This window comes from Solanum verrucosum, unplaced genomic scaffold (assembly GCF_900185275.1).
Source record: "Solanum verrucosum unplaced genomic scaffold, falcon-dt-bn FXZP01000182.1, whole genome shotgun sequence".
In the NCBI taxonomy this organism is placed as follows: domain Eukaryota; kingdom Viridiplantae; phylum Streptophyta; class Magnoliopsida; order Solanales; family Solanaceae; genus Solanum; species Solanum verrucosum.
The window spans coordinates 7,032,186-7,047,686 of NW_026020378.1; the positions used below are offsets into that span (position 1 = coordinate 7,032,186).

At 30.5% G+C, this 15,501-nt stretch overlaps 1 non-coding gene across 1 annotated transcript; it reads left to right on the forward strand.

Moving 5' to 3' along the window:
- The first annotated feature begins 803 nt into the window (after window positions 1-803).
- LOC125838901 (U6 spliceosomal RNA) lies at window positions 804-910 on the forward strand. Its single transcript, XR_007443634.1, has one exon. It is a non-coding gene; the product is annotated as a U6 spliceosomal RNA (small nuclear RNA).
- Window positions 911-15,501: the final 14,591 nt, after the last annotated feature.

The following is a 15,501-nucleotide window of genomic DNA, read 5'->3' on the forward strand; positions in this document are numbered from 1 at the left end:
ATATTAATATCCTTTTGAATTGACCGAAGGTTTGACAAAATTGTTTTGCTAAATTATTTTAAATATATTTTTAATATAGTATGATAAAATATTAATAACCTTTTGAATTTAGGCTTGAGTGAAGTTTTTTTTATAAGAAAAACTATACACTATATTAAGAATATTCACATGTTTTATATATAGCTTCACAATATTTTTAATTATTAATATGAAATTTTACTCACACACCTCAATAATCTCTCTCAAACAAAGTTCCACACGACCTAACAACAAATGGGTCATTGGCATGAATGCTCATATTTTAAGATGATTTTTATTTTTTGTCCATTAAATTTATTTTTTCTCTCTTCAACACATTAAGTAACAAAACAGTGTCCAAAAATGCCTTTAACATTGAAAAATCTCAAGGTAAAATTCACAATGCACAAGTTATGTCTTACAAGAAATTATTTTTAAGGCATATATGTCTTATAACAAATCATAAATTCAACTTCAAAACTCACAAAGTTATATCTCTTAATTTTCTAATTTTTTGTTGGACAAGACACTAGTTAAGAATACTTTAGTTTACATTTTTTAAAAATTAAATGACCATTTGGGGGGGAAATTCAATGATTACTACTATTAATTAAAGAAACAAAATTAAAAATCATCCTAAAATAGAAATAGTTTGTGCAAAACTTATCAATAATTGGCCATCAAGAAGCTCCCGCAATAAGTAGCTCGTGCATAAAAGTCCCTTGATGGATCATCTTATTCATGAACTTTATCATTCACTATCCTCAACCTAAGTGTGTGTTCTTGTCCCTTTGGGAAATATTCGATAAAAGTGAAATCATATAGTGAAGATTAGCATGAATCTTGTATAACAATGACACACATAAATCAAAAATATAATTTTCATGCTTTTTCAAGCTATGTACCTTGTTTGGTGAAGATAAATTGAGCTCCACAATCGTCCAGTAAATTATCAATTTTATTATTTTTGAATTAATTAATTTAAAAGTATTTTAAATATGACATAATATTAATTACTTCGTATCAAATTCATATGATCTTCCCCAAAATATTCAATATTAAGAGTTAGTATTACTAACATTCATTTCTCTCTCTCACCATCCTTTCTCTCTCTACAACATCACAGTCTTCCTTTTCTTTGATAAAATTAAATCTAGACAACATCATGAAAACAATTCTACGTCCTTTAATTTCCTTTATTTGTTTTTATGAACTTATCATCCGTTTGTTGACTTTGTTTTGTTTTGGACTTGGGTCACTTTTGGGCCTAAACTTTTCATGTTGGCAACTTTCTATTTAATAAGTGGGCTTTACTCGTATTTAAATGAGAAATTTTTACGTATAGCAAGTTAAAAATTGCTAATTGTATGCTATAGCAAACTTTACAAAATTGCAGTCCGTCGTAAAATTTTAGTTTGTTACAGATGTGTCTTTCTGTATATTCGCTAGTCATTCTTTTTTTTTATATACATTTTGATTGTTTTAGAAAATAAATAAAAAGGCGTGTTAATTTAATTTGTGTATGTAATTGTTTATATATAAATGTATATGCAGAATGTGTATATAAACGTTTATATGAGTATATAATGGGAATATGTATATATGTGAATAACTGAAGTTGCTAGAATTTGTATAAATATATGTTTTGTTTGTTGTTGAAATTCTTAATCGTATAAATGTATATGTATATATAACTTTTTTTTTATACAAAAATTTTGAAAATGGCTTCATTAGCTATTTTGGTTATGCATTCCGGTAGATGGGACAATGACAATTGTTACATTGATTATACAATTGAGGGGTGATTTTTAAAGAAAGTTCATCGTATAAGGAGTTGTATAATGTTATTGCAATGCAACTCGGTGTTGATACAAATGTGATTAAGCTGAAAATTGAGTATAAGGTTAAAGAAAGCAAAACGCCAATGTTGATTCACATAGTAAAATATATTAAAATAGACACAAGTGTATAAGTGTGAGCAAATATGTATGTTTAAAGGAACATTATACAATAACTACTAATATTATACATTTATACAACCACAATTGTATAAGCAAACAATAGAAGACATGAATCAACACAAAAAAAATAAAAAATAATGATTATACAGTCCAATGACCCACATAACTATACAGTCCAATGACCCACAAACAACAACTTCAGTTTTATCATTGTGATCAGTATAAACGTCAGTTTTATCTTTCCTTTTTTTACTTGACCCAGAAATAAGTGTTTAAGTGTGAGCAAATGTGTATGTTTAAAGGAACATTATACAATAACTACTAATATTATACATTTATACAACCACAATTATATAAGCAAACAGTATAAGACATGAATCAACACAAAAAATGTAAAAAATAATTATTATACAGTAAATGACTGGAAAAAAAAAGGTTATATATACATATACATTTAAATTGAAAAAATTAACAAAAATTAATAGAATGAGATGAGTTTTGGCGGTACCTGAAATTTTTAAAGTAATGTTTCTCTTTTGAAAACGAGACGAGGACGTGTTGGAGAAATTTGTAATTTGAAATTGAATTTGGGGAGAAGATTTGGGAGAATTTGAAGGAAATAGGAGAAGAGATTGTATAAAAGAAAGGGAAAAGGAAAAACGTCTGTTTTATTTTTTTAATAAATTATACAAATCGGTGGGGCCCTATTATAGCAAAGTGACCAAGATTTTGCTTATTAAAGGAAATAACTGAAACGGTAGTCAGTGCATTTAATTAACATTATTAGTTTGCCATTCTGTACAATTATCCCTATTTAAATCCTTTTTTTTTTTTTTAAATTCTACTTTTGCATTTGCTATAATTAAACAAAAGTAATTATTTTATTTCAAGAAAACCAATTTATTTTTCTTTCTAACGAGAAATATGAACGTTGCAGTAAGACTTAATATTAAGCTCAATTGAGTGTATGAAGCGAATTTTTAAAATATTTATTATAATTGATGTACAAATTTTTACACTAAATTAATATAATTTAATAAAATAAAAATATATAATATTTAATCATGATTAAACGATAAATTTGTATATTTCAACATATGTCAAACAATATTGAATTGATATAAACACTCTGATGTGAATAAGTTTTTACTCAAGGTATATACTACTTCACAATAGTAATGAAAAGGCTAATTAATAACTTATAACAAACATGGAATTGGCTAAGCACACCGAGTAGGTTCACTAGATATATACATCACTGATCACAAAAAGCTAAAAAGTCTACCAATTAAAGAAGGATTATCGAGATCTCAAGGATTATCATACCTAACTTTCTCTAATTTACCTTGCATCCAAGAGCAAAGTTACAATATTAATTCACTAAAACAATATAATACGATACAATACAATACAGTCTTGTTAAAATATATAGTTTATGTTTTATTCAAAATGTAATTAGTTTTATAATTAGTTTTTAGCTGAGCAAAGTCAGTTAGTTATAAGTTAGTTAACCTTTCATGCTTTTGTTAGTTAGATTGATTATTCCTTGAATATTGTGCAGGTTGATTAGTTAGCTTCTAGAATCTTCTTAATATTGTTTTGTATAAATACAGTACATCGATCATTGAATGAAGTCAAGTTTTCATTCCCAAATTGCAGAGCTTTTCTTCTTTTCTGTTCTATCTTAAAGCTTAGCTCAACATTCATCAATGGAGAATTGACATTCTTCATAAGTTCTGCTTAAATTCAATATGGTATCAGAGCCATAACGATTCAATTTTTATCATTAACGATTCAATTCCTGCTGATTTTTCGTGTTCGCAAATTTATCACCATTTTTTGCTTTTCTCTTTCTTTTTCACTCACAAACAGATCTGTTTGCACATTATGGAACAAAATAGCTCTCAGGAAGGGACTTCGACTGGGAATCAAGCTCCAATTCATGTTTCTACAGATCTGACCAGTGTATTTTATGTTCATCCATTTGAAAATACCAAATCCACAATTTTTCTAGTTCTATTTGATGGATCTAGATATCGCTCATGGAGACGAGTTGTTCTTCGTGGATTATCTGTAAAAAATAAGACATGTTTCATCAATGGCAAGATACAGAAACCATCTCCAGATTCAAATACCTTTCCTCAGTGAGAAAGGTGTGACGACATGGTGACATCTTGGCTATTGAATTCCCTATCCAAGGATCTCAGAAACAGCCTGCAATACGTAGACAATGCGAAAGAACTTTGGGATGAACTGGTGGACAGGTACGATCAAACTAATGGAGCTAAATTGTTTCAACTGCATTGTGAAATCAACGAACTCAGTCAGGAGAACCTAGATATCACTGGTTTCTATACCAGAATCAGGAAACTATGGGAAGAGCTTAGTGCCTTGGACACTAATTCACAATGCACATGTTTGTGCACTTATGATGGTAAATAAAAAATGCACAAAGATGAGCAAGATAGGAGACTCATTCAGTTCCTAATGGGATTGAATGAAGTTTACACTATTGTGCGATGTAACGTCTTGATGATGAATCCATTGCCCACCATGGCTCAAGCCTTCTCCATTCTTGTTCAAGAGGAGAAACAGATGGAGGTCAGACCTCACAACAAGTTCAATTTGGATTCAGCTTCTTTTCATGTGAATGTTGTTGGTACCAGCACCAACTTCAGGACTAACTACACCCCTTATAAGAACACTGGGGGAACCAGTAGACCTCCAAATAAGTCCACTCTTTTTTGTGAGTATTGTAAGAAGACTGGCTACATCAAAGACAAATGTTATAAACTCCATGGTTTCCCTCATGACTTTAAGTTCACTAAGGGTAAGAATGTCGAAACAACAACCATTGCTCATGGATTCTCTGAAGAACTGATGGGTGATACTCCTGCCAAGACTAATGAAATGAGCAAGGGGAAGGGAAAATTGCATGAACAATCAAGCTAAACACTAACTCAACAACAATTCAATCAGTTGGTGAGCTTGTTGGAACACATCCAGGTTCAATGAAGCAATAGTACTACAAGGGAAACTGCGAGCAATCCCAATGTTGGAGCTGTCAACTTTGTAGGTATTCTATCTTGCTACTCCTCATTTTCTGATATTGGGAATTTATCATGTAAATGCCTAAAACTTCCTGTTGATTCTTAGATCATAGACTTAGGGGCAACACACTACATGACCTTCTCAAAGTCACTTCTCATTAACCTTAGACTTTTGCCCCCATCATTTTCTAATTACACTCTCAAATGGTTACAAAGTAAAAGTGACAAAAATTGGTGATGCATGTCTGAATTCTTCACTCACTTTGCACAAAGTAATGTTTGTACCTAGTTTCAAATTCAACTTAATTTCAGTACACTGCTTGGTTTTGAACTTAAAAGGGACTGTCAGTTTCAATAATTATTCTTGTCTGATACAGGGCCCTTCACTGAAGAGCCCTCTGGAGATTGGTAGAGCATACAATTGACTTTATTTCTATGCTCAAAATGCCACACTTCCCCTCCTGCTGCATCAACTTTTGTTTCTTGTATTGCAGCTAGTGCACCTAGTTCTTTACCTACTTGTTTTCCTTTTTTACCAATTACTAATGTCTCTCCTAAGAACTCATGTAGTACTTCACATGATACTTCTAGTATGACTGGTTGTATTGCCTCACCTGTAAGATCCACATGTTTGAAGAATAATATTGTTTTTCCTGTTTGTACTTCTAATGTTGTTGTTCATATCTTAAATAATCATGTTATGTCATGCATGTCTCATGGTAACAATGTTGATCACTTGTGGTATAATAGGCTAGGCCATGCCCCCTTTGTCAAAATGAAAAGCATTCCCACCATTCCCATAAAATTTTCACCCAAACAGCCCTTCACAAGTACTATATGTCCCATGGCCAGGCAGGCCAGACTCCCCTTTCCAACTAAAACCATTGTTTCCAGCACCAACCCTTTTGATCTCTTTCATATGGACTTATGGGGACCCTATCATGTTCCAACACATAATAATTACAAATACTTTTTTACCATAGTTGATGATTTCACTAGATCAACATGAACTCACCTCCTCAGTTGCAAAAGCAACACCCTTCAGGCTGTTAAATCCTTCAGATTGAAAATCAGTTTAGCACCACTGTCAAGTCAATAAGAACTGATAATGAGACAAAGTTCACTAATAATGAAACCAACATGTACTTCCAAACCAAGGGAATAATACATTAAAAGGCTTGTCTTTATACACCACAACAAAATGGTGTTGTGGAAATGAAACACAAGCACCTTTTAGAGGTTGCCAGAGCACTATTGTATCAGTCCAAACTCTCCACGACATATTGGGGAGAATGTATTTTGACAGCCACCTACTTAGTAAACAGACTTCCCAATTCAGTAATTCATAACAAAACACCTTTTGAGATGCTTTACCACCAAAATCCTACTTACTCCCACTTTAGGTCTTTTGGGTGTCTATGATTCCCTACCCTAAAAAGCCACAAAACTAAATTTGATCCAAGAAGCACAACTCACATATTTGTTGGATACCCTTTCAATACAAAGGGTTATAAGGTTCTGGACCTAAGCACCAAGAAGATACATGTTTCTAGAGATGTGACATTCCATGAAAACATTTTTTCTCTTATTTTTTCTGAGTTTGAGTCTGATCATAGTTTACAACATCATTGAAAAATTTAATATTGATCAAAGCATGTTAAATTTCATTTATGGTGTCTTTAGCAAAACCTCTGTGTTGGATGATGACATCACTTTTGATGTTACTGATACTAGTTTACCCGTACCTTCACAAACACCACCACCTCCAAGTTTTGTTCATTCACTGAATATTAATCCTGCACCACTAAATGACCAAACCTCTATTGATCACTCCTTGCCCAACACTACTACTTAACATCTAGACCAAATACCAAACCTGAGAAGGTCTAGTAGACCTCACATTACACCAACCTACCTGAAAGAATATAGCCACTACCTACCCTCCTTACAATACCAATCCTCAACACCTTCAGCACCTTCTTCTCACTTTGTTTTTTCTGAAAATTATTTGCCCCTCACATGTCTTGGACAAAATAGCCAACAAGCAGTTAAAGGTCTTTTACATGACAATGAACCACATTCTTATGAGGAAGCATCACTTGATCCTGCTTGGCATGCAACAATGACATCAGAATTTGAAGCTCTTTATGCCAATGACACTTGGGACCTTGTTAAACTGCCCATAGGGAAGAAGGCCATTGGATGCAAGTGGGTTTACAAAGTTAAACATAAAGCTGATGGCATAATAGAAAGGTTGAAAGATAGACTTGTTGTGAAAAGATACACTTAATTAGCTGGCATTGATTACAATGAGACTTTCTCCCCAGTTGTTAAGATGATTACAATTAGGACTTTAATAAGTATAGCTATTACAAGGGGTTGGGATATGTTTCAACTGGATGTTGAACAATGCATTCCTACATGGAGACTGTCGCACCCCTATTTTGAACCAGCCGAAATAGTTCACAACATAATATAGCTGTCACTCTGATTTTTGAAAAAAATATTTTGTGTTAGAGTCGCCACCTAAATTTTAAGGGAAATATTAGGAAAACTATTTTTTTATATGTAAGTGTAAACTCTGTTTTGATTTGCGAAACCAGTGAGATTCTGAGTAAGGGTTTTTGTTACTCGAGGGGAAGGTATTAAGCATCCCTTAGAGCGTATCCGGAGATAGGCCTTAAACTCAATTTAGGAAAATATAATTAGGAAAACTTGTTATTTATTTATTTTTTCTTTAAAAATCAATGGTAAGTAAATTTTATTATTTTTAGAAAAAGAGTAAAATACAAGGTACGACGTATATATGTCTAAAAAATTAATAGTAATATGTTTATCATACGGTAGAAAATAAATAAATGTACTAAAATGTATGATAATTTTATATGTTGGAAAATATAGATGTGTTTTATATAAATGTATCCAAAATAAATGTTGAGTTCAAAGGATATAATTTTTTTTTGTTTAATTTATATATAGAATTAAGACGTGAAAGAAAATAAAATAAAATGATATAGTAGTCGAGTTGCAAACATGTAGTAAAATAATGTGTATGTTAAAGTGTATGGATTTATAAATTATATAAAAAAAAGTAACATTTGTAAAAGTGATAGTAGGTATGAAAATAATAATAATATGAAATGTAACAAAATAATAAGTTACATGTAGAGAAAACAAAAAAAAACATATATAGGATTTGTACCTTTTTGCATATGACATATATATGTATGTACCTTGTATTTTGAACCTGTTGGCATATCTAAAATCTTGAAATAACATGTTAAAAATGTTTTAGTAATATTTGATTTTTTAAAAAAAAGTGACAATAGCAAATATACTTTCATAAAGGGGTGATGTCAAGAATATAAAATGGGCCTAACTATTGGGACTTGTTCTATAGTTACATTTATTTTTGTTAATAAAATATAGAGGAAATTTTAGGTATAGCAAAGATAAAAATTCTATTTGTATGCTATAGCTATAGTTTGCATAATTGTGTTCCATAGGAAATTTTATGTTTGCTATGGAGCTATCAATCTGTATATTTCAGGATTCATTTGAAGTTATATACAATTTTATTTTTTAAATAAATTTAATAAAAGGCGGTAAATTATGTTACGAAAAAGGATGACAATTGCTAAACTCACGCAAAAAGATCTCTTTCCTTCTACGACTTCTTCATCAGTAGTGACTCCATTGTAACTGGGTAAATCACATCGATCAAGTTTTGGTGATTCTCTTCAAGCAATCGAGATCAAATCAATTTTAGAGATAACAAGAGGAAGTAAAATGTATTTCATGCCGAAAAATGCTTTGATTTTACTTTTTTCATATCGAAATTGGTGTTTTTCGTGTCTTGAAACTCATTTTTGCTTTTAAACATTCATCAATTGAATGAACAATCTGAATTGTATTTTTTTAAATGTAATAGATTCTGACTCATATAGTCGCAATCATTGTTCGTATTCGAGTAAGATCATCCGTTGAATTATGCAAAAAAATTGTGCTTGTATAATGTTATGAAAGATATTGTTGTTTATCCTTCATTTTTTAAAGTATTGTTCGAATTCGAGTAAGATCATCCGTTTATTTCTGCAAAAAAATGTGATTCTATAATGTTGTGGAAGATATTGTTGTTTATCCTTCATTTTTGAAAGTAGATTTGTTTTTTGAAAGTCATTAATTGACAGGATTGTATATTATGAGAGTAATCTATGTTGTTTGTTCTGATTTGTATATTTGTTGTCGTTAATTTTAATTTATGAATGAACAATGAAATTATATATATATATATACAGTGTCGATTCGTCTTTAGTTCTGATAGTTTAGTTTGTATATCTGATAGTTTAGTTTGTATATTGTGTACAATTTGTATATGTATAAGTCTTTTATGTTATGCTTGTCAATTATATATTTATTTGTAGTTGTAGTTTATATATACACATACTCTATGTATATGTATATACGTAGAATATGTATATGATTTAGTCCGTTCTGTATAATCTTATATTTTGTGGTTCAATTTTTGTGAACTTGCATATTAATTCAGTGCAGGTTCGCATTTTGTTGTGGTAATTTAGTTTGTATATTATATACAATATGTATAAGTATGTGCCTATTATGTTAGGCTTGTTAATTGAATATTTGTATATGGCTGTAATTTGTATATGTAGATATACTTTGTATAAGTATATATTTGAAAACTGTATATTAAATTGACTTGGCTATAATTTGTATAAATATATGTTTTTTTTGTTGTGATTTTCTAATCTGTATATTTTGATAATCTTGTCAATTTATATACAATTTGATTTTTAAAAATAAATAAAGAAAAATGCGCTAATTTCTGTCACAAAAAAAAAGAAGAAAATCGCTAAACTCACGCACATTATATTTTAATAGGATTTCTTTCCTTCTACGACTTCTTCATTAGTTGGTACTCTATTGTATCTATATAAACAAACTAAAACATAGTAATTGTTTATAAATAAAATTACTACATATATATACTTAAAGAGATTATACAGACATGTATTGTTATGTATAACTATGGAAAATATACAAACAAAAAATTACATACAAACAAATGCTAATATCTACTGTTATTTGTATATACAATGTATTTTGTGCAAAAATTATAGAATCTGTATAAACAAACAAAAACTAAAACATAGTAATTGTATATAAAAAAATTACCACATATATACTTAAAGAAATTACACAGACAGATCTTGTTATGTATAACTATGACACATATACAAACAACAAATTATATACAAACAATTATTATATATAAACAATTAATTTTTATACAACATATAATTGTATAAAGGAAATTCATATGCATGATAATGGTGTATACAACAAATAATCAAAAAATTATACAAATCTGTAAAAACAAACAAATAAACATAATAAATCTGAGAAAGTATTACTACATATATACAAAAGGGCTTATTATACAAGCATAAAATAAAACTCAATATTTATTGTTTATACATATACATTAACTTCTTCAGATCCATCCGATCCACTAAGCCAGGGACATTGTCTTCGGTTGATTTTGATTAATCACTGGTAGAATCAATTGCTTTTGCTTTCCTCTTCTCTGTTGAACTAGATTCGCCTTTTGTATTTGACTTTGTGATAATTTCATCCATTCTAATTGGGTCATTTTCAAACTTGGATCTGAAAAATTGAATTATTTTTTTTGATATAGACAGGTTTTGGCGGTACTTGAAATTTTTGAAGTCGCGATTGAGAGCGTAGTGGTGAAGATTTGAAATTCAAACTAATTTTGTGGAGAGAATTTAGGAGACATTGAAGGATATGGGAGAGAGGAAGGAGATGAAGTGAATTGTATAAAAGGAATAACTTCCATTTCTTTTTATTTACCTATACAAATCATGGGACCCGTCAGTAGTAGCAAGATATGTGAAACTGTAGCTACTCAAATGAAATAAATGAAACAGTAGCTATATTATTTATTTTAAATTAATAGTTTGCCATTATGCACAATTTTCCCTAAAATATATAGACCTACTTCCTTATTTATTTACTTATTAAAAAAAACAAAAAAATTCTAAAACGGTAACAATTTTAGCCTTACGCTAGTTTCAAAATCATTTGAGATTTTTAAAGGATAAGTTTTTCCTTAACATAAAGTCCTAAGTGAGAGTTTATAGATAAAGCTAATGAATATTTTGGTCCTTCCCGGAACGAATAACTTAAGCCGTGTGTTTTCAAGACTAAAAAGGTAACGATTCTAGCGAGCTTTATAACATCCATTTTCGACTTTTAAAATGACGTTTCTTCTTCCTTTCGAAAGTAGTGTTTAAAGCACCTTTGGACCCCAAACTATTGTACTTTTAAAATCTCGAAGAATAACGGTTAGTTCAAAAAATCTATACTTTACGTTATACAAAATAATTTTTTAAACTTAAAAAAAAAAACTGCTTTGTAAAACTTGTTAAAGGTGCAGTTTTTTAAGCTAAAAATCTGCATTTTTTGTGCTCAAATCATGCACATTTTGAGCTCAAATTCGGCACTCTTTTGAGCTCAAAACGCTGTACTTTTTGGGCTCAAAACACTGCACTTTTTGAGCTCAAAACGCTGCATTTTTGGGACTCAATATACCACTCTTAAACTCTCAAGAAAGGTGATATATTTAACCTTGAAATCTGCACTTTGAACCACCAAAATCTGCACTTTTGAGACCCAAAATATCGAACTTTAAGTTGCTAAAACTTGTACTTTAAATACTTGTTTATAAAGAGAAAAATCTGAAAATAAATTCACAATAGTTAAAAATATTATTCCTGTGTGAACTTCTTTAAAATATATGTTTTCATAACCACCAAAATGTGTCAAGTAACAAATAAATTTAGTTGAAAAATGTCATTCTAAACTAAATAACTATAATAAACCCAATACCTAAAGGGATGTGGGGGTGAACGACTATACTTTACCATCGTTCTTAGTTGTTCCAAACCAAACAAAATAAAAGCAAGCATAAATATAAATACGAAAAACATTAATATGGAAAATGTTAGTCGAAAATAGCAACACATATATTTAGATAAAGCACATGAAACTTTGAAGTGAGAAAGAGGCGTTGGACACTATTGACGCGAAAAAAGGCTGCTAGACACAAGCGATAATGCAGGTGTCATTCGCTTCTCTAATTTGGAGAGAGATGGAGTTATAACACAACTCCAAATGCGCTCCCATGTGTACATGTACAAAAATTAAAAAAATAGGAAAGTTAGCACGTAATTTTTACTATGAATTAATACAACAAGCCGTCAATATTATAAATATGAAAAGAGTTTATCAAAAAAAATAACATTGTAATTCAGCCTGTATGCAGACTCTTGGATAAGCAATCTTAAGCAGATGTGCTTAGATTTTAATAAGTTAAGGCATCTTCTAGATGCAAGAGAGCTGCTACTTCACATATATATTTTTCTTCATATATATAAGAAAATATTTTAGGTTGATGTCAGTTCATTATAGTTTATTATCAAGCCTAAACTTCTTGATCCAAAATACAGGCAAGTAAAAGGGTTGTCTAAGATGTGTTTACAGATCAACCAAAATGAGTCGTAAGAAAGACAAGAACACTTTCCTACTATCTGCGATTCAACACACAAAGGAAAAGTGTTGGTAAGTCCTAAACATGAATGTCACTTAACAGCAGAGAGCAACACAAATCATCTCACGAAATCGCTGTAAAACTCGAAGGCAGAAATATAAACATGTCTTGCGCTTTTTAAGCCTATTCTAACTCGAGTTTATATTAACAACATAAGCAGCCGCGAGTTTCCATATTTTACAGACAACTAGCTAATGTGCAAAAAAAATAAATAATAATAATAAAAAAACTTAGGACAAGCTAGCAGACCAAAAATTAATCTCATGTATTTCACAATAAGATGAGACAACAACAATGTGCAATTTGAAATCTGCCAATTTTCAGCAAATAAGTAGTGCACTTTAGTAAATAGAAAAAGACATTTGTATTCATAGATTTGTTCATGTTCTATCGTACGTCCAGATATCTAAACCGTCCATATGCCCATTTTAATATCTAAGAGAAGCGTCGTGAAAACATCATTGGACAGCCAACAAAAGCCATTACTAACTAAAATACACCAAGTAGACATAGTAAAGAAATGCTACTGTTGTGAGTTATTTCACATGTTCTGAGCAAAATAAAAATTTCTTTTCTTCATTACTAACTTTAAGTCCAAAAGTCTAAAACAAATAGGGGGCAAAAAGTCGAGCGGCTGCTTAGTCAATTGAGTGCTAATTCATATTAAGACTAATTTAGAGCAGAACGATAACAAAGTATCATGCCACCATTTTAAAACTGAAAACATGGGAAATAATTACCATCCCAAAACTTGATTGATACAGGGAGAAACATTTTAACGTGCAAATATTCATCAATCCATGTAAAAAATGTTTAACATGCAGATATTTGGGCAGCGAACACATTCCAAACTTTTTAACTTAAATATTTTTAGCTAAAAGGTGAACCAATCAACTAAAGCTAAACAAAATTTGGTGTAACAAGACAGATTAGGATGACTCTAATGGTCTTAACTATATGTGTTTGGACGAATATAACTTAAACGAGGCATGTTCATGTCATAATACTATCTGACAGCAAACGACAAACAGTACCAACAATTCCTGGAAAAAAACACAACCAAACTAAACCTGGACAACCTCTAATAACAAAAGGGAAAACCAAATGAATAGAAATGAAAGAATCATTCATTCTGCAAGACGATCATAACAAATTAAACTCTACTAATCCAGGCAACAACTATTGATTTATACTCGAAAATAAGCGCAAGAATAATAGGACAAAGATTTGTCTAACATAATGAAGTTCTATAACAATGAACATTCAAACTATTTTGAATAAAAATGAAACAGTGATTCAGCTAGTTTTCAGAATAAGATAAGTCATGGCGAAAATAAGACACTAATTCAAATTAACAGTTCACTATTTCACATACAACAGCTCAGATCAGTTTGATTCGTAACAAACAAGATAAAAGCGAAAGAGTAACAAAAATGTACCTCTTTTGGAGCAGCAAACAAGAGCTTTGACGTCAAAAGATTTCGACTCCTAACTTCCTCAAAACTCGAATTCAGAACAGAACTTTCGAACTCTAAAAGCTTTGTGTTACCCTTTTGTTTATTTCTGAAACTCTATGATTTTGTAGATGTTTTCAGTTTGTTGATGGATTTTTCCCGTCGATTCTTGGATGTTTTTTAACTGATTTCCGGATCCTTTTTTTTTCTCGTTCTTAGAAGGAACCAAATGGCTCCTTTTTTAGCCAAAATCGCAACCTCTATTGGCTTCAAGAATTCAAACTTTGAATTCTTGAAAAGCCAAAACGGGAGGACTAATGATGAAGGGTGAGAAAAATCCCCCAAGAATCGCCTTTTCAGGCGGATTTGAAAGCATTAAGTGACTGATAAGGCGTTTTTCCGACGACCAGAGCCATTCTGACGAGGGGGATGGGGGAGCACGGGGGAGGTGATGGAGAGGAGCCTGGAGCGTCCGATTTTCTGGAAAAAAGGAAGATGTTGAGGTGATCTTTGGGTAAGATGAAAGTGTGAACGTGATTTTGGAAGAAGAACATAGTATAGGGCGGTGGTGGTAGAGTAGGGGTCTTTTAGTCTTTTGGTTTGATCTCGATCGATTGATCGGACGGTTAATAAAAATCAAGGGTTAAAAAAAAGAGATTAATAATATATATATATATATATATATTACTATATATAATAAGTGGTAATATCTACTACTTACCACATGACAAGTGTTCATTTGGACCCATTTATTATTTATATGTTTTCAATTTTTAATATATGTTGTCTATCTTATTTTTTTTTTCAACCTTTTATTTTAAACTTCTTGAAATTTAATTACCTATTTATTACTCTCTATATACACTTTTAATTGTTATGATTTTCTTTTTAGAGTCAAACTATAAGAATTTTAACTAATATTTTACAATGTGTTTTTTCATCATATTCATATGCAAAAAATTACAATTTATAGTACTTTTTGTATAGATTTTGCATATTTAAATTTTTTGTTTAAAATATCAAATTAATACAATCTAATTTAACTTTGAAAATTATTATAATACTACTATTAATAAGAGTGAATGTGAGGAGTTTCCCGTTTATGGGAATTGACAAAAAAATCCTCAGATGTTACTTTTGTAATTTCACATGAAAAATGTAATTCAATTGGTTAGTTAAAGGGGTAGTGCAGCTACATTTCATTTTTTGTATCTATTGGACTAATTTGTCCCCTTAAAACTACAAATGATTCGCACAACTTTTTGAAAACATGGGCCCCACTTATTACTACTTAGTTGTATTGCTTTGGTGACTGATATCAACTATTCTCTCTCCAATAATATTTCTCCAGTATTGACTTCATA